At 46.1% G+C, this 21,293-nt stretch overlaps 1 long non-coding RNA gene across 1 annotated transcript in view; it reads left to right on the top strand.

The window, feature by feature from the left end:
• The window catches only part of LOC115092764, a 135,252-nt gene extending 114,847 nt beyond the window's left edge, over window positions 1-20,405 (top strand). The window contains exon 3 of the long non-coding RNA XR_003857072.1: window positions 17,789-20,405. This is a non-coding gene — a long non-coding RNA (uncharacterized LOC115092764). The remainder of the gene's footprint in view (window positions 1-17,788) is intronic.
• Window positions 20,406-21,293: the final 888 nt, after the last annotated feature.

Genomic DNA, 21,293 nt, shown 5'->3' with positions numbered 1-21,293 from the left:
ATTTGCATGCATAAAGTGGTTATTTTATGCAGAATAAATGGTTTTGAAAATAATCCCCTCTAATGCATGTGAAAACATTCCAGAGTTTCGTATCTTTGGCAGAAACATCTGAGGCCTGAAATATTCTATCCACAATCTAGGGATGTACTTTCATTAACAACATTTCCTGTTTTGGTTTCTTTCCTTTATAAAACAAAAGAAAAACAAATGAGATTTTGTTTTTTCATCTTCCATACTGAGCAATCACCAGCTCCCCTACTGCTTCTTGTCCCTGCCACACAAAATTTTAAAAAAATCAAGGCCTGTGGGGCCTCTCCCCAACCCTCCGGGTCCTCTCCCCAACTCCCATGGCTGCTTGCACCCCCACCATTGTTCTTTAAAGTCCGAATGGGACAGGAGCGATCGCCAGTCACTCCTGCCCTGCAGGGTGGCCATTTTAACATGGCACCAGCCAGTTCAGAAGGTTCCCTCGGAGGGAACAGGGGTAGGCTGCGCGGCTCGGTGCGCGCCGGCTATACAAAATCCATAGCCTTGCGCGCGCCGATCCAGGTTTTTAGCAGATACGAGCGGCTCCGCGCGTATCTACTAAAATCCAGCGTACTTTTGTTTGCGCCTGGAGCGCAAACAAAAGTAGGCTATTCGCGCGCCTTTTAAAATCCGCCCCTAAGATTGTAAGCTCTCTGGGGATAGGGAAACACCTTCAGTACCTGAATGTAATCCGCTTTGAAGTGCTGAAAAAAGTGTGAAAAGCGGATTATAAATCTAAATAAATAAATAAGTGGTCACCTCTCCGCCCACTTCCATGCAAGTAGTTGCCTGCCTTAGGGACAATGGAGTGAAGATGAGTCTTTCTTGGATTATTCTTGCTGCGGGATGTCATGATACTGCCTTCTATGCAGCCCCTCACCCCCCCACCCCCCATCAGTGAGCCTTCCTCATAGCCACTCTAGCCACCTTCTCACTGATCCCATAAGGGGGTATCTACAGTTCTACTTAACCCAGCTTGTCCATTCTCTCTGAGTCCTTGCCTTTTTTAATTTATTTATTTGTTATAAAATTGTATAGACCGCCTACCAAAAGGTCTAGGCAGTTTACAGATTTACATTCACAGTTTAAGTAAGACATAAAATATTAAACAAATACAATAAATGAAAACTAGATCTTCACTGAGTCCCTTTGGTTCTTTGACCTGGCCATCCTTGCCATGTTTTCCTGCCTTGTGGCCATCTCAGCCTCCTGTCTTGCCTTGTGGCCTTCCTTGGCCTCCTGCCTTGTGGCCTCCCTTGCCCTCCTGCCTTGCCTTGTGGCCTTCCTAGCCTTCCTGGCTCTCTTTGTGGCCTTCAGGTCTCCCTGCCTTACTCTGTGTCCTTCCAAGTCTCCCTACTTGCTCAGTGGCTTGCAGCCTTTGGACCTTCTAGGCTCACCTAGCCCAGCCTTGTGCCCTTCTTGTTTATTGCTGCTTGTTCTAGTCCTATCCTTGTCTAGTCTTTTCTTGTTCTATTTGGTCCTGTCCTGCCCAATCCGGTTCTTGTCCTGTTCTGCCAGTCTATTCTTTGACCTGTCCTGCCGAGTTCAGTCCTTTTCTCCTGCCCCAGCCTTGCTCTTGGTTCCAGTCCATTTCTTCAGCCTTACCTGTACCCAGCTCCTGCCTGCCCTCAGTACCAGCCATGCTCCAGCTCAGTCCTGCCAACCAATAGAAACCACGGGCTCAGCCTTCATGAGAGGTGGCTGGTATAGGCAGAAGACATACTCCGAACTTGCCCCAGAGTCTGGCCCTACTCCTGCTGGGAGAAATCCTAGAACACACTGCCTGACCTGTGACAAGGCAATGGTGTAGGGCGTGACTATGTGCGACTGGACCACTGTAGTGATAGCGCAGCTACTAAACTCCAACTTTAAACATCACCAAATAGCATGGGGCATGCATTATAGTTTATGCAGAATAAAAGTGTTTGATGAGCCCCAGAAGTCCTTCTTAACATGCCTGTGGGAAATACCATACTGTTTTATGCTGAATTACATAGAGGTCATTATTAGCTTGCCTAATAGCTTCTTAATGAGCACTTCCCTGGTAAACTATAGTATACTGGAATTATATTAGATGCTGTGCTCCCCACAGAGTTACATTTTGTATATTTCATAAATAACACATAATAAAGCAACACTTTATAAATGAACAGTTTTGAGCCTAATTTAGCCTAATAAATTATGCAGCACTCTAATACCATGTATCCTTTCTCAGATACTCTTCTTGTTTTTTATGAGGGTAGGGGTTGCTGCTGGGAAGGGGGGGCTGGTAGTTTCCTCCTGCTCCTTTGGGCTTCCAGCTCAGTCTGAACCAGGACTGAGTTTCGGTGCCATGAGCATTTGCAACTAGCCAGGGATTGTTTATCTCCCTCCCAACTCACATACCCCAGTCATCAGCTGAGGACCATGAATCCAGGCTTCTTCTAGAACCCTGTAATAATAGGTTCAAAATCTAGCCACTAGGTGTCACCATTGCATAATGACTGAGCTCCCCCACCTCCCTCCCCCAAGGAGCTCTGAACGCTGCTGCCACAGCATCCAGAGCCCCAGCTGAACCAAGGTGCGGAAGATCTGACCTGGAAGTTGAACCCTGGACCCTCTGCATGGCAGTATATAGCACTTAACTGGGTTTTTGAGCCAGCCCCTTGTTTTTAAATTTTATTCAGCTCAAAAGATCACTTTTTATGCTAATGTACTGCTTGAGATAAATCAATACTTGCTGATATCTTTTAAAACCTTTTAGAGGAGAACTTGTTTAATGTTAAAATATAAGTTTGAGGAGCTATGAGATGCAACATGTCGCTTATTGTCCAAGAAAGCTATTCTGCACAATCTGGGCCATATGCATATAAAGACAAAGCTGAGTAGTTCCTCCCACACAAACTTCAAGGAATAACTTTTCTACGCTACAAGGCATTATCTCACAGCACCTATTAACTTAAGTTATTGAATTTTCTATGTGTTGGAAAATAGAATGAAAATGTGAACAGGTGGCCTAATTCATCTCTAAAAGCTTTTAGGAGAATTTTAAAATCCCTGCACGTGCCAAAACCAGGAGATACATGCACAGTCGGGCCAGTGTAGGCCAAGTGGATTTTAAAAGGATCCCCATGACACATTTATCTCTCGCTGTGCACACAAGTAAAAAGTTTCTGAAAAGGGGCGGAGCATGGGCATATTGGGACCTGGCCAAGAAATGTGCTCGTAAATACTTGTGCGTCCTTACGTGCGCCGAGATCCCCGTGCCGCGTATGGATGAGGTGTAACTTTTATAACAAAAAAATGTAGGCAAGTCAGGGAGGGTTTAAGGCTCAGGGCTAACAGGAGGAAGAGAGGATATTAAATTAGGGGGTGGGGGAGTTACAAGTCCCTTCCTAAACTGGGTGAAGTGGGTAAGAACTGGGAAAATGGCAAATAACGTCGGTGCATGTCCCTTATAAAATCCCCCCACTTACGTGGTAGATGCAGGATTTGACACACATTTATTTATTTTGTTTGAGTGTTTTATATACCGTCATTCCATGTGAGAATCACTAGTTCATAATGGTGTTCAGGTTTGACACTCACAGAAGGTGAGTTACAGAGGTAGGCAAACACACCAGTGATAAACAGGGAAAACAATCTAGAACTAGGGGATTACTATAGAGATAGATACATACAGTGCAAATATGACCAGAATATGGGAAGAGTTGAGAGTAGGGGGTAAGGTTCGGGACATATTTGGTCATCGGATTCTAGGGAATGGATGAACTAGATTATAGGGAGGGGTGAGAGTAAGGGGGTAAAGTTCAGTACATATTTTGGTCATCAAAGTCAAGGGCAAGTTGGATGTACAAGTCAGATAGTAGGCACATTCGAATAGGCAAGTTTTCAGTTTTTTAAATTTCTTAATGTCTGTTGTTGCTTTAAGAATCTCTGGCATAGCATTCCAAAGCTTTGGGCCAGCAATTGATATTGCTCTGTCTCTAGTTTGAGAGAGATAAGAATCTCTTATGGTTGGGATTTCAAGTAGGCCTTTATTCTGAGATCTAAGCATTCATGTGGGAATATGTGGATTAAATGTTTGTTAGCGACGCCAGCACTAATGGGCCGCAGGGCCCGTGACTCACTTGCGGTCCAGTCGCTTGGGCCTCCCCAGCGCCGTGCCATGGCGGCAGACCGCTGCCATCGCTCTCCGGGCCTTCCTGCGCGCAGGAGGAGCTGGGACGCCGCCGGCCCCGATCTCCCCGGGCCTTCCCTAGCTCGCGCGCGTGGCGAGGCTCCGCCTCTTAAAGGGGCCACGGTGGGAAATCCTGGCCCGGCCCCCAGCTGATGTCAGGCTTCACCGGATACTTAAGGAGGCTTCCCTGGACATCCTACGACTTGTCAATGAGTCTGCTTCACTTGTGGAGTCTTCTGAGCTGCGTGAGTGTCTTGAGCCTTGTTCCTGCCTTCCGAGCCCTGTTCCTGCTCCAGCTCCCATCCTTGGTCCCGATGGACAGATCTTCTGGCTTCGACCTCAAACTGGCTTACGTTGATTCTTCTGGCTTCGACCTCGGACTGGCTTATGGTGATTCTTCTGGCCTCGACCTCGGATTGACTATCAACGACTCTCTGGCGTCTGATCCTGGATTGACTTCACCCGACCCTTCCGACTGTGAATCCATCGTCTTCGCAGAGGCCCACCTAAGACCAGCCGGCCCTACGCACCCAAAGGCTCAACCCACGGGGAACGGGGCTGGTATTGGTGAAGCTCCAACCGGCCCCTGCGTCAGCTCGGCCTCGGCTCCCGACGGTAGGGACCTGCGGGGGTTCACCCTCTCAGGTAGCGCCAACTCCTCCTCGGGCAAAGGGTCCACATTCTCAGCCGTCAGCCTCAACAATGTTATTCCACATGCACACATTCATTTAAAATTACACGCATATGTATCCACGCCCAGCCTATTTTATAACATGCACGCATATATACGCATATGTTATAAAATGGACACATCTCTGGACACAGATTGACGAACATCCGCACATGTGTACCTGTTTAAAAGTTACTGTCTGTATCCCTCTTTTTGGTCCTTTTCAAATGGTTTTAGAGAATTTGCAGGTCCTGAAACTGTCATCTGTTTATGTTGAATGTAATCCCTTTTTCATAAGATTCTGAATTATTGCAGGGAGGGGGGGGGGAGTGTCCCATGAGCATAGAAGCAAACTTGATCTGTCATCTTGATGTCCTGGATAGAAGTTTGGGCAACTCTTCCATTTTTTAGAAGACAAGAGGAGTAACATAGCAATTTTAGCACAAAGCTCTTAGAAAGGTAGACCATTATCATAGTAACATAGTAATGATGGCAGAAAAGGACCAAATGGTCCATCCAGTCTTCCCAACAAACTTCTTGTAGTAGTATCTGCTGTGTAGGTTACCCCCATGTTTCTCTTAAGGGTAGCAATTGCCTCTCGGTGTAGTTATCTCCAAGTCTTATGATAATCCATAAAAAATTTACCACTAGCAACATTTGTACTAGGTGATGAGCCTTCTTGAAAACTCAGTGTTGCTTGATGTGCTTTGCTTATGGACTTGGCTGTAGAGACAGTCCTGTGCTTTTTCCCTTATGTCTGTGTATCAGTACCCCAGACCATAAAAGTCAGGGCCTGTGTTGGGAATCCAATTCCTTTTCCTCCCCAGTGACCGCTGCCGTCGCTCTCTGGGCGATGTTGCAGTTGCATCAAAAGCATCAAGGCTTATTGGTTAAGGGTAATAATCCCATGCCTTCTGTTAAGGGTAGTAATCGCTGCTCCATGCAGGTTACCCTCATGCTTATCAGTTCCCCAGACTATAAACTTCGGGGCCCTCATTGGCTGTTATCTAAATCCAATTCCCCTTTCCCCCTTCCATTGAAGCGGGGAGCAGTGTTGCAGTTGCAGCAAAAGCATCAAGGCTTATTGGTTAAGGATATCATGTTAAAAGAATTAAATTAACATAGAATTTATTGAGCATCTAGGTGCAAAATAACATTATGAGAATCTTCTGATGAAAATACATCTGCCTGGTCCTGTAATGGAGGCAGAAGCATCAGGTAACCTCATCATCTTTCTCAAGTTCTAAATGTCAAGTTATAATTGGCATTTAACGGAATTATTACTGGGATTGGCATCAAACAACACATTTTTTTTAAATATCATCCTGGAATTTTTAGCAACTATTTGATATATAATACACATGCTGCAACTACTGTTGCCTAATTAAGTTTTAATTAAAAATCTAAGTATGTTTAATATATTAACAAGGATGTCATTAGGCATTTATGGCCTGAGTAATGTTGATTAAATAAAACAGCACCTAGAGTTAACTCAATGTTTCTCCTCTGCCAGTTTTAACCATTGAGAGCTGTTCATCTAACACACGATATTAACCTTGGTAAAAATTTCAGTTTTATGTCTACAGAACACCACCTTATTGTTGCACTGGAGGTGAACCCTTGGCCTGCCGCAGGATTGGTCTGGCCCTCTGAGGGATCCCAGAGGGCGCCTGCCGCCAGGAGGCGGAGCACACAAGGAGACAGAGGCTGGCAGGAACTTCAACAATAATGGTTTGGGGGCTCCGCGGGTTGAGCCCTTGGATTCCTGGACTGTCTGGGCTTAGGTGGGCCTCTGGCATCTCCCGAAGAGATGACGGAGAGGTGTGCCCACCAAGAGAAGAGGTGCGCGGTTGTCAGTAAACAGACGAGCTAGACCGGAACCGAGAGTACCGGAGACCATTGGAACAAGACAGGAACTGAAGGTCCTCCGGGTAGGATAGGCAGCGCCTAGTGGTCCAGCTTGAAGAAGACCGTGGGTGGTGTCAAAGCAGGCAGGCCTGGTGATCACGGGAGGAGCGAAGAGAGTGTCCGAATGGAGCGCAAGGGTCAGAGCCAGGGTATCCGTCCAAGAATGGTCAGCCAAAGTGAGGGTCAGTTCCAGGTATCAGTCTGAACATGGTCAAAGACGAGCAGAGGTCAGTTCCAAGGATCACTCCAAGCGTGGTCAAAGGCAGGCTAAGGTCAATACCGGGTATCAGTCCAAGAAGGTACTACCTGAGTAGCAAGATGAGAAACAGGATTCAGGAATGAAGGAATTCAGGAACAGACGCTGGAGCACAGGAAGGACCATGGGAACACAGGAGCAAGGCAGGAACACTGGAACAGGCACAGGAACAAGGAACACAGGAACACTGGAACAAGCGCAGGAACAAGGAACACAGGAACAAGCACAGGAACAAGGAACACTGGAACAAGCACAGGAACGAGAATGGCAAACTAGCTCACACAGAGGTGATGACCCGATTGCCAAGGCGAGGGACTAAGGAGCGGGCCCTCGCTTAAATACTAGAGCTAGGTGATGTCATCATTGTGCATCGCGGAGCGGTTTCACGCCCCTGGCCCTTTAAAGGGCCTGGTGGTCTGCGCGCGCCTAGGGGCAGACCCGACGCCGAGGAGGATGCCGAGCCCCGTCGTGAGGAGAGCTGGGAGGCAGAAGGGCCTGGGGACGCCGCCGCATGGCGTCGCGGACGCAGGTGACTGGTTGTGGCAGCGGGAGAGGTCGAAGAAAACAAACCGGTAGCCGATCCAAGGTGGCTGTAGGCAATGAAAATGAGTAGATGGATCGGAGTAAAAGGAGTTTTTATTAGGGCATGCTTGAATAAAAACTCCTTTTACTCCGATCCATCTACTCGTTTTCATTGCCTACAGCGGGAGAGGTCGAACTGGTCCCTGCTGGAGCGTGAGCGAGGTGAGCAGGCCTGGGCGTGGACCTAGGGCGGCCGGGACACGCAACACTTGCGTGTCCCGGCCGCCCAGTTCGCTATGCTAGCAACACTTATGTGTTGCTAGCATAGCGAACTGGTAGCCATATTCGTACTGGAGAAAACAGAATTTTTACAGATTGTGAAAATGTTTTACTGGGCCAGCATAAATACTTTTTCACCAAGACTTCTAGCAGAGGTGATAAGAACCAAAACAGCAGCAAAATTCAAGCCTGCACAGGTTAGACAGAATGATCCTGATAATCAAAAAGTCACTGAATATCCAGCACAGAGGGCACCACTTAGATGCCTAAATGGCTTAGCTAGCTAAGTTTTTAGCTGGACAAGTCAAGGATGAGGATTGGCTGGATTGGACCGACTAATTTGATATTCAGAATTAGCTGGCTGATTTATCCAGCCAGCTCTGGTCAAGCCAAAAGGCTGTCCTAAATTTAGCCGGTTATACATAACCAGATAACTTTAAGATGGATGGGTATATTTAGTGGCACGGTTGCGCTGAATATACAGCACTAGTTTATTTGATTTATATTCCACTTTTTAGCACTTAAAAGCAGATTACATTCAAGTACTGTAGTATGTATATATAATTGGCTAACTAGCAAAACTGTGCAGTGGCTGAATATGATGCTCAAAGAACCTTAGTGGAGGGAAGAGGGTAAGGATGTGAATGGGAAAAACTTTTGTTTTATTTTGTTTTGCTTTTACTATTCTTTTTTGAAGGATTATCATTTTGTTTCTGAATTTTTGCACACACAATCATTTTAGGACATGCTAAGAACACTTAAGGGCTAATTTTATAACAGCTGCACACATAAAAATCAGCATTTGCGTCTGTAGCCAGACCCTGCAAACACCGCGCGCATTTTCAAAAGGGCCTGGCCACGTGTGTAACTGCTGATACGTGCACAAGTGCTGAGCCCTGGAAAAGGGGCGGGGTCTGGGTGGGGAGGGGGGCGGGGTGCGACGGAGGCCATTAGCCACTGTTGTGGGGAAGTGTGTGCCGGCAGCTGCGCAAGTTGCTTCTGCTCCAACGGAGCAGTAAGTAAAAAAAATTTTTTAATTCTTTAAGTTAGGGAAGGGGTAGGGGTCGGGGTAGAGAGGGGAAAGGGGAAGGAAGGTTAGGCAAGGGGGTAGGGAACTGAGGGAGGCCCGATTGCATCGCCACGTGTAATTTGATAAAATGTTCACCCCCCCCCCCGTGTGTGCCGCCCGCACATGTGTGTGTGGATTATAAAATCTGGTACATATGTATGTGCGGCCCACAGATTTTATAACATGCGTGCACATGTTATAAAATCCACACATCCATGTGCACATGCCGGGAACTGCGTGCACATGAACGCGCACACCTTTTAAAATCTGCCCCTTAGTGAATTTTAAAAGCTTGGCATGCGCCAAAATTAGGAAATGCGTGCATGTCCTACTTCTTTCTTGGATGAGATAAGTAGCTGATTAGAGGCAGAAAAGCAAGGTTTTGTTTCCTGCAAATAGGCACTTTGCTTCTAAACACAGGATAACAAAAATGGGTTTCCGGTGAACTTTGAATACTCCATGACCCATAGGTCCCCCACAAAAAAACCAACAACATGCTGAGTCATCTCTGGAGCTTGGAATCCTGGCTGTTCTTCAGGTTGATCCTTATGGGAGAACCCATCAAGGTGAGGGTAAAGCTGGATTCTCTTTAGGGGGCTCTTAGGATCACAGCAGTTTTTCAAGTGCAGTCACAAAACCATTTTTTAGTAATAAAATGAGACTTGGTAGTATTGTGCACTGGGAAGACAGTGACAAATATCTAAAAGGACACAATTTTATAACAAAACCAAACAATTTATTCACCTTTTAGGACTCTGAAGGACCAAACATTCTCATAACCTGCAATTAGTGTTAAATTTGGATACAGCAAATTAATCAACACAGCCATAACCACATCTGCACTTAACTTATTTATTTGCTGGCTGATTGATTTTTAATTATTTTTTAACTAAAGAGTGTCATATCCAAATACTCTTCAATCAGTATTGCTTCTGACCACTACTTGCATCCTTGAAATCAACATTCTATCTATTTATTTTTAGTATTTATATGCTGCTGTATTCATGGTTCTTTGCTGCTTACAATGGAACATTCATAGTATTAACATGTAAGCACACATAATTAACTGAACTATTAATTGTGCTCTCAGATACAGGAAGCTATTTGTCTGGACCTATTTCTTAACAGAAAATATCATATTAAACATTCCTCCCTTATTTCTAAAAAAAATATATATACCGGTATATACTGTGTGATGATAACTTTCAAAGTGGCGTGCGGATGCACCTGTGCACACGATGGTCGGCCTGCACCCAGGGACGCAGATATTTTATAAGATGAGCACATATATGCACACATGTTATAAAATAGCCTGGACGCATGCCCTCGGGCTTCCAGATGTGAAGCTCATCCTAGCCTCTGTCTCCTCCAGTGCTCCACCCCCTGGGGGCAGGTGCTTCCTGATCCCTACCAGGGAGCGGTTCTCCACTGCTCCAGGACAAGGGTCCACCCCTGAGCGCAACACATCACCTATATGATGCACACATCAAGCTTTTAAAATTCACCTTTATATATATATATATATATATATATATTGGGTACTTGCCAGGTTCTTATGGCCTGGATTGGCCACTGTTGGAAACAGGATGCTGGGCTTGATGGACCCTTGGTCTGACCCAGTATGGCATTTTCTTATGTTCTTATGTTCTTATATACTAGCCATTAAGCCAGTAAGAACGGGCTACATTTAAAAAAAAATTTTTGGTCCATTTCCTTCCCACTCATTCTCCTTCCCACTCCCTCCCCCTCATTCTCCTTCCCCCCTCATTCTCCCTTCCACCTCTATTCTCCCTCTCACCTCCCCCCTCTAGTCCCTTTCACCTCCCTCCTCTAGTCTCCCTTCCTCTCAACTTCCCCCCCAGTCACTCCCCTCCCCCTCCCCTCAGTCACTTCCCCTCTTTCAATCCCCTCCGCTTTCAGCTCATCCACAACCCCTTCCCTCGGATGGCCCAGACGGAAGATCTCCGGGGGGGTGGTCCATCCCTCGCGCGCGCCGCTGCTACTGCTCCTCGCCGCCGCCGCTACTGCTCCTCGCTGCCACCACCGCCGCTACTGCTCCTCCCAGCGCCATTTTTTTCAGGCACGCTCCGCTCTGACCGACGTGCTCACCCGCGCATGCGCGGTAGAGCTGCTCTCTACTGCGCATTTGCGGCACGTCGGACAGGGCTCCCTTATCTAGTAGATAGAGAGGGGGGAATTTATTAGTACATCTTAAAAAGAGACAGAAATGATTTAAATATATGTGAATGTATTTCTCTCCTGTTATGGTTATTGATGTTTGGGTGGATCCTTGGACACTGTGGCAGCTGACCATGCTCACGGGGGCAGTCCTGTGAGAGACCACGGTGTCAGGCTAGACTCTGGACACACAAACACTGATTTGAATCTTTATTTAAACAGTTTTGGAAACCACCAGAGGTGGCAGTAGTGAGTAGTAGATGTTGAGCCCGGCTGAGCACGTCTCACACAGAACGCTGGAACAGCGAATCCTCTGCTTGGCTGTGCTGTAGTGGAAAGAGACTGAGAGTTATGAGCACACAGTGAGAAACATACAGAGTCCCAGGTAGAATAGGAGAAGCTCTGAGACAGGGAGAGCAGGCACTCGAGGAGCGAGTACCAGATCCCTTAGAGCAGGGAGACTCAGTGGTATTGTACTCACACAGCGATTCCACTAGACGAGAGGTCTGGCACTGGAACAGAGGGCAGGCCCTTGAGGAGCGAGTACCTAATCCCTTAGAGTAGAGAGACTCAGTGGTATTGTACTCACACAGCGATTCCACTAGACAAGAGGTCTGGCACTGGAACAGAGGGCAGGCCCTTGAGGAGCGAGTACCTGGTTCCAGTGAAGCAGTACTGTGGAACAGATGGTAGTTGTACTCACAGATGGAAACTGTTAGTAAAGTCTTCCAAGTAGAAAGGGTTGTAGATGCAGGCAGCGACTCAGGGAACATGGGCCCTCAAGGAGTGAGTACCGGTTTCCTGATAGCACCTGAAAGAAGCAGAAGAGGCCCCCGAGGAGCGGGTACCCTGTTAGCAATAAGAGTTCCAGATATCGCTGGAGTGGCAGAGTAGCTTCGGTACGGAGAGCGAATCCCATCCATAGAGTTCCGGGTTGCTAACTCGATTAGCTAGCAAAAGTAGTAGGCTTAAATATCCGGGCAGCGTGACGTCATCTCAGGGGGACGCCCCTGAGGACTGAGCCAACAAGGAAATAAAGATGAAGGTGGCGTGCATGCACATGCCCTATGGTACCTTGGAGGAGCATGGTGGGAAGCAGCACCAAAGTCGATCCAGGGACGCCGGAGAGGATGGCAGACAAACGCCGCAGCAGCCAGTAGTCCAAGGTGAGCAGGAAGAGCCGCAAGGCGGGGTGAAACCGTCGCAAACCGATGGTCACAACATCTCCTCAGTATACTACAGACCTGTTCTCATGTTTTAGGTTGAAGTATAGGGGAAATTGTGCTTACCCAGATAGAACATATCCAGATAAATGTGTTTTTGTGTATATATCCATTCTGCACTTTATCCTTAATATATGCATTCATGTTCCACCAACTGCCTTGGATAAATTGTTTCAGTGCCTAACTACCCTTACAATTAGGAAATTAGGAAGGACATTCTAAGTATAATGGCAGCTAAGCACTTCAGGAGGTAGTATAATTTCCAGCAGTGGATGTTTTAAGGACCAGGATAAATTAAAAAATCTGTCTAGAAACATAGAATAAGATGTCTCAAGGTCCATCTAGTCTGCCTAACTCCACCCCTACCACAATGCCAGTTGATATTTGACTTTCCAGGATAATTTAGACACAGGGGATCCCGCCTGGGGACAGGAGAATGAATAAGACCACTGGAGGTCCCTTTCAGTCCAGTGTTAGAATTCTGTTGTATATCTATGTAATGCAGATGTGTATAGGTGTATAATAATGTGTGTACTCTATGTATGGAATATCTTCAGACTGCATGCATATTTGTCCCCAGTGTATTTGACATGATTTATTTTCTTGTAGCTTCCAGAGTGAATTAAAACTATGAGCCAATGAAGCGGTCATTCCAACTCATGAAAATAAATCACTTATTACCCCCAGGGAGAGCTCCATTTTACTTATCACATACACAGTAAGTGGAGCCTGCTATAATTACCCACCTTTACCTCTAGTTTAAGGAAGTCACTAGCAAAAGACCAGCTGTGATTCTGTCCATTTTAGAAACAAAAAAAAAAATTAGCATTTAATCTAATTAGTATTCCCTCTACAGGTTTCAGGTTTCTTTTCCTTTATTTCAGCGGCTTAATGGGCTTTGAAGCATATAGAACAATATCTTAATTCAGACTGTGAACAAAAGAAAATAAATCTCAAGTTTCTCTAGTCTACTGTACTTTTCCTGAAAATTGTTCTGGTTTTTTTTTTTAACAACAAAGGAATCCTAATAAATATTTGGAAAAAAGTTAACAGAGAAGGGCATTTAAGGGAGCTTGCATGCATGATGATGTCTCTGCTCATGTGCTCCAAATATCTTTTCTCAGGCAGTGATGAATATCGATTTTGTGACAAATAGCTCCCTCTGAGACTCTTACTACTGAGCAAAACCTGATTACTTCCCTGTGCATCTTCCAGTGGCCAAAATCTGCTTAGGTGACTTGAACCCATTGATAGTAATAAAGTCCAGGCTAAAAGAATATGGTGTTTTGTGTTGGCATTCATGACACTGGGGCTCATGCACTAGCTGAGTGTGCAAGTTAAAGCTATTGAACAAGCTCAAAAAATAGCTTGCCATGGACTAAGACCCTAGCATGCACATTAAATTAGGGTCCAACGATAGTGCGTACGCACATCCAAATGAAGGATTGTCACAGGCAATTTAGGTGTTAGAGGGTACATCAGAAATCTCATAACATGCTTTCTTCAACCAGCTAATTAATGTGTTCACACTATGGTCTAAAAGTAGCACCTATTTTAGATCAGGTATGGACTTTTTAGTGTGTATGCTAGTGAAAGGATGCAGCAACCAGTATGTATTATGGCTGAAAGATGAATGTGATTGTAACCCTTACCCGGGCTGTTTAGTCCCAAGGGCACACAAACACATTTATCACATCAGGGGCTGCTCTGGCGAGCTGACTCCTTCCCGGCTTGACTCTTGATCTCTGGGGGGGGGGGGGGGGGAGTATTATTTTCTATGGCCCAGACAGTGTGAAAGAACTTTAGTGTGTCCCTTGTATATTTTTGTAGTGGTGACATCCCCAGGAGGGAGATGCCGCAAAAGAACAGGCAGGACCAGGAACTGGGTTTTAAATAATAATTTTCTGATTCTGGTAGTTTAAGGCAAAATAAAGACCATAATGCAGAAGTGTGAGATTACATCTGACTGATGGTACAGGAATGTCTTTTGAGTAGGTAGGTGTCCTTTGTTACAGACATATGGGTAGAGCCCAAGGTGTTTTTCAATGCGCATATCTCTCCCAGCGGCTGAAGGATTCCTAGGGAAAGGGTCCCACTTGCATTGCAAAAATCCTACCTTTAGACCTCTTCTTCCCCTTAGACACCCAGCCTGTCCTGGTTTCCTGATGTGCACAGATCCGGATGGAGTCTCTTCCTCTTGCTCTTCCTTCTTTTGACTCAGTTGTTCCTTTTCCTTCGCTGTTATTTCTGGGATTTTTCTTGTGGAAAAATCAAGGGATCAGGCTTTTTCTCAGCACTGCCATCCCAATGGGGAAGGGGGATCCAAACCCTCCCCACTTAACTCAAAATTTAAAATGGATATTTTCTCTGCCCTCCCTGTCTCTGGCAGCAGTTTCCATCACTGGTGCTTGTCAAGTGAGTAGAGCAGGCTCACAGGTCTTTGGTCCCCTGAAGAGAGCCCGTTGGCCCCAAAGGGGTATCAGGCTTAAAATTGATCTCTCTGTAAAACAGGAGAAGGACCCTCAGGCAGGGAGTGCACTGGGAGGAGTCACTTCTTAACGAAACTCTTTTGGGTGAGACTGGGAGGCCTCACCAGAGTGTGGAAAAAAAAATATTTTGCTCTCTGACTTCTCTCTAACTTAAAACCACGGTGTCTTAAAATGTCTGGGCTAAGAGGCACTGAGTCATCCAATCAGAATCTGCAGGTGGGAGGGACTTAATGATGGCCCCCTTTCTAAGTGTGTTCTAACGAGAGGGATAGTGGCATCTAGTGGTCAGACCAGAAGGGTCTGCCACATGATGTTCAAGATATGACACAGGGACGATAACTTCAAAACAGCCAAGCGGGTGTACATGAACGCGCATATGCCAACCAGCACCCATGGACACAGCCATCTTATCTTATAAAATCAGCTGGACGCACGTAAACGTGCGCGCCATTTTATATGGATGCGTGCATGTGCCGCTTCTACTACGTAAGTAGGTGGGATTTTAATATACACCCGCACCGACGCAATTAGTTAAACCGGGTCATTCCCACTTTGCTCAGTTACAGGACAGGACTTCCTAACCCCCCCCCCCCCCCAGCTAGCTAACCTCTTTTACCCTACCTGCCCCAACCCTTAAAGCCCCCACTTTCTAGCCTAGCTTTTTTGTGTTTTATAACTTTCACGCCATCTATAGCAGAAGTAAAGTTTCACCATAGGGAACCCATACTTATGCGCTAGTTTCCATTTAAATTCCCGGAACGCCCATGCCCTGCCCAGACCATGACCCGCACAGACCATGCCCCACCCCCTTTTTGGACCTTTTCTTTTGGGCACATACCAGGAGATACGCACGTCCATGGACGCTTCTTAAAATATGCACGCTGCACGCCGGCCCAAGATACACACATATCTCCCTGATTTGGCACGCATGGGGCTTTTAAAATCCACCCCTATACGTTTAGCCACAGGACCTTGAGATAGAATTCATCTTCCTGCACTTCAGTGCATTTTTTATTTGTGTGTTTTTAATGCACATTGAGCACCAATTTTGGTGTTAAAAGTGTATTAAATTCATTATGACTGCTTTGTAACTGGGCGTAAGAATTAGGAGCCAAAACCCTTTGAAAAGTGACCCCTTTTGTCCAAGTGGGCAGAGGGTAAAGGTCCATAAATACACCTTGGCATGAGACATATTGGTTAGCATTTTCCAGATTATGCCAGACTTGACCTTCTCAATATTGTCAACGTCTGGCTCAAAACCCAGCTCACTACAGTTTGAACATTCCCCTCAGAAACCTCTCTAAAGCATGCATGGAACTCCAGGAGTGTTTGATGGTGTTCCTCCATGGAAATAAATCTAGTGAAGACCCTTTAGTTTTTCAGAAAGAACAGAAATGAGAAGTTCTTGTAGGTAACTTCATGGTACTGTGAATACTGGGATCTTTTCCTTTGCTACTAACTCGATCATTTTTTCCAAATATAAACCTAAAAAATTATAAGAGTTGGCAATTGTAAGGAACAAGCACAGCATGGAAGATACTGAAAGATCATATATTTACAATATTATTGTCATTTTTTTTTATAGACTACTTTTTCACCATATGGCCATTTTATGCCTCATGCCCCTGCCACTTTGCAGTCACTGCCGCTGCTACTGCAACTGCTGTGCTGTTCTGTCTCCCCCTCCCACCCCCACCCTCCTTCCAGTTGCGTCCCATGCTGCGAGCACAGAGCGAAGTCCCTAGCTCCCTGCCTGGGGGTGTATGCAGGCATAGGATAAGGGAGGCAGCCAACTGAAAGACAGGCGGGCCTGCGGGTAGGGCGTGGGGTGAAAGGACCCGAGGAGCCGAGAGAGAAAGAAATAGAAATGTGAGTGTGATCAGTAAAGTTGCTGTATTGTAAATTTGTTATGTATTTTGAAACAGGAACTGTCAGTGCTAGTTAGAGCCAGGAAAGCCTGAAACTCTTTATAGGAAGGTGATTGGGGCTGGAGAGAAGAGGTCCCTCCACCTAAGGATGGAAACCTCTGCTAGGGAGGCAACACCCTGATGAAGAGGCTGGGAGACCCAGCCAGTAACAGGATCAGAAAGGGTACCCAGACAGGGCTGATGATATCCAACCCAACCGTGCCTCCCAGTGCCCATGTGCCATAAGTCAGCCAATGTGCTGTGCAGCAGCCACTATTATCTGGACCGAGCAAGCATCCCCAGGACAGTAGGGGTGCAACACAAAGACATAAAACACCTGTTATCTGGGGAACAGTGAGCCCAATAGACCATGAATAAACAGAATCTGCCTGCAGCACTACTGTTATTAAAGTGCATATGCATAATAGTGTACTGGACTCTTCCTGTGTGAGCTCTCCTTTTGTTCACATTGCCACCAAACCCACGGCCTCAAGGGCAGGCAGGGGAGAAGACCCCAGATGTGTAACACTATAATATACAGAGGGTATATCCTGAATGTTGCTTCTCTGAACTGTAAAACGCTGGCTTTACTTTTACTGAAATTAATATGTGGCAGGGTACTATAATTCAGGTCCCTGCTCTATGAGCTTATATTGGTGGACTGGGCAGTGCATGGGCAATGATTGCTAATGGAGTGCTACACTGAGCCTCAGGGGTTTGATAAAGGAATGTGCTCACAATCTGCTGGCAGTCCCCTGCTGTAAGCAAAGGATACAGTAAACTGAAGGGAACTGTCTGAGTGAAACTAAAGACTTGTTACTGCCACATCTGGTATCTCATCAGCACCAGGAATTACAAGAGATTCCCCCTTCCCGCCTCATTCAGGCTGACATATTGAAGCTGACATCAGAGGTCACATGACCTCTGATGTCAGCAAATCAGAGTTCTGATTCGCTGACTCAAGAACAGGGCCAGTGCAAGGGTCTGTAGCGCCCTAGGCAGACCAATGTAAGTAACCCCCCCCCCCCCAATCCATCCTGTTGAATGTGCCCTCTGACAGTGGTAGATATATACAATTATGGTCTCTCTCTCTTGTCGCAGAAACCTAGCGAGTGCTCCAGGACTGCTGTCGTCCCTTCTTTCGCATTTTGAAAGTGATGCCCTCGTGCACCTCGGCGGCACCCTGCCTACTGACGCCGCCCTAGGCGAGTGCCTAGTCTCGCCTAATGGTTGTGCCGGCCCTACGCAAGAAGCAACATTTTGAAGAGTTCAGCCAATGTGCAGCCAGAAAAAATTTGCCTCGCTCCCTGGCTGGGTGGAACGCTGTGGACCGTTGGGAGAAAGATCTTACTGAGGAGAAAGGAGTTGGCAGGTTTGTTGAGACATGTGAGAGAGCTGAAGAGAAGCGAGAGAGGCCAGAGCCAAGGATGAAAAATAGAAGAGAGACTTCAGCCTGAGAGGGAAGACTTTCACAGCAAATCCCCAGCCCTCAGGCTAGCTGGAGTGATCTGCAGGCTACAGGACTAAAGCTAAGTAAACCCTCAGTTTCACATCCAAGGAACAAAGCACCCTTCACTACAAGGGGGAGGTTATTTTTCATTCTCTTTCTCATTCCCCTATATTTTTAATGGCTAAGATGACCTGCCTGTGTGGAGTGCAGATTTATTGATTATACTTGTGTACCCTCATCCACACCCAGAGTTTGGTGCCTTAATAGTCACTAAGCGGTGGTACAGATCTAGGTTCAGTCCAGATTGAATAATCTTCTGGGGCCCCTGGCATGTCTATCCACTCTTCATTCTCAATGCTCACACTGGAGGTAGAGGACCTCAAACACGTGCCAAAGAGTCCAGAGAAGGAGCAATGAAGGCAATAATAGCAACAAGGGTAATAAATGAATTCACACCAATGTCCAGCCTTACAGTTCAACCACTAACAAGGGTAGGAAAATCAGGAAAGAATGGGGTTCAAATAAAATAGTCTTTACTGAAACTTGAAAAGGATAATCCAGGCCACAATAACAAAAATCAAGAATAGCATTAAAAATGTATTAGCAATGAAGATGATTGTTAATTTGTCCATCTCAGGTGTTATTTCCCTTCTCACTTCTCTTGCACCATTATCCATGCAGAAAAACTGCTCCCCTTGCAATGTGGGAAAACTGGAATTGGATTCCAGCATAAAGTCAATCACCAAATAGAAGAAAATCCCCAATCACAAAACCTGCAGGACAACTGTCTCCACGTACAAGAACATCCAAATTCAATTGGTCTAAGTTTTAAACTTTCTTTAACTGGAAACCTGTCTCAGTGGGGGCTGAGCCCTTTGAGTCCTTGTAACAAAAAATATCAAATTCTTCTTACCCTTGCTTCAGGCAACAAGATCCTTGCCCCAGTCCTCTGGGATCCCAGGAGTATTCCCTTCTCTTTGGAATGTTTCAATTCAAAGTCCAAAACATCTTTTTTCCAAAACTTCCTTGAATGTCAAAATTACCAATGTAATGTGCAGAAGGCCCAGCCAAAAAGTGCTCATCACCATTCTTCCTTTGGACCCTGTGAAAGTCCCAAACTCCATTCTCCTTCCTTAAGATCCTGAGGGGATCCAAGTTTTTCAAAATAGTTGGAATCCTGGGGGGGGGGGGGGATATAAAAAGATCCAACTCCTACTTGCTTGAGATCCTGAGGGGATCTGCAGCTTCCTCCTAACTACTCCCAGCTCCTCCTTCCCACTGAGGTTCTGAGCACGCTCCTGGGAAATACATACCCCAGATGGCCATACCCCTCAAAAGGTGGGATTATCACACTGGGCGGAATCAAAAATAGAAAAAAAAAAAACCCCTCCTACTGACCCTGAATGGAAAATACAGGGAAATGTTGGTGATGGCTTGGACCCCCGTCCTTCGTGCATCCAGTTACAAGTCGACCCTTCTGTGCAGAGTAGGCAGCATAAACCCTGGCTTCCTGGGACCGAATGCTTTGGGCAGCTACCCACCTCAACAGAGGGAAAGAGGGGACAGATAGGGAGTGCGCCACCTTACACTGCAAAGCAACCATTGGACTGTCTTTCCTATCTGGATTAATCCAGTCGTCAAGGGCCTGAAGAGTGGTGTGCATACCTTGGGACATTAGTTCCTGAGTACTCGGGTGGGAACAGGGTTCATAGGTTGCTACAGATGCAAGGTGCCTGCAGTACTACGTATATTTTTACCATTCTAGAGTAATGACATAGATCTGTGTAATAGAATATTGTCATATACCTGTTATACTGTATAGAGACTTGCCATCTCTGTACTCTTTTGGAAGTCATGAATGTATTATATTATATGGTTTAATCATCACATTATATTTTCACCATCTAATGTTTCTTCTTCTAATATTTGTTCACTAGTAAATCATAGTTCACTGGTTTCCCTGTGTGTGGTGATTCTTGCCAGTAGTGATCTGTGACACAGAATAGGGAATGTGAAGGGGACAGTGCACTTGGGAAGCACAGCACTTATCCTCTTCCAGACTCGCAACCCCACCCCATTCGCTTACACTTACAAGACTCTGTGTGTGTTGGAGGGTCTTCTGTGCAGCCTTGTCTCTTGGCAGCCAGGTACACTTATACCCTGAGAGAAGTGCTAAAAATACATCCATCTATAACCAGGCTATAAAATATATATACATAGTATACTTATTGGGAATGTATTGGATTGCTGCATAAGCCCATGGGGTAAATTTTCAAAGACAAGGACGGTAACTTTCAAAACGGCATGCATTCCCACATTTGCACACATACATCGGCATGCAGCCATTTTATAACATACATGCACATATGCATGCAGGTCACAAAATAGCCTGGCCATGTGCACGTGTGCCAAATTTTAAGTGGGCGCACGCATATGTGCTCAAATCCCACTTCTACCACGTAAATTGGATGTTCTAAAAGGGGCACGCACTGACGCCATTCCTAGTTTTAACCAGTTCATCCCCAGTTTGCCCAGTTAAGAGAGAGGTTCTCCAACCCTTCCTGATTTGATGGCTTTCACTTCCCCCAGTTAGTCCCCAACACTTGAAGCCTCGCAGTTTTCTTTTCTTTTTAACTTACGTGGCATCCATAGCAGAAGTAAAGTTACGCAGCAGGGACCTTGGCGCCTGCTGGATTGCATAAGCATTTATGCGCACATCGCAGGTTCACGCCCCAAAATGCCCACGCCCCACTCAGACCGCACCCATGCCCTTCCTTTTTGAAAACTTTCGAGATGCCTGTTTTTTAAAATATGGTCAGCGCGCATGAGTCTGAGAGACTTTAATCTCCATGTAGACTCCTTACCCCTCTCTTCATCATGCGAAACCTTCATTCAGTCCCTCCACGCCATAGGTTTCCAGCAAATCATAGCATCCCCCACACACAAAGCGGGTCACACTCTGGACCTGATCTTTATCAACTCTAACATCCTTGCCCCCTCCACTTTGACCATAATACACAAATCTATTCATGCCCACAACTCCAACTGGCTAGACATCCCTTTCAACTCTCCCCTCTCCACCCGACCCACCAGAACTGCCAACAAAGGCACCCTACTTGTACCTTCACTGAAAATAGCCCATCTCTCCTCCACACG

This window comes from Rhinatrema bivittatum, chromosome 5 (genome assembly GCF_901001135.1).
Source record: "Rhinatrema bivittatum chromosome 5, aRhiBiv1.1, whole genome shotgun sequence".
Lineage (NCBI taxonomy): Eukaryota > Metazoa > Chordata > Amphibia > Gymnophiona > Rhinatrematidae > Rhinatrema > Rhinatrema bivittatum.
Note: the sequence above shows the minus strand (reverse complement) of the source record. Positions and strands in the feature narration are given on the sequence as shown.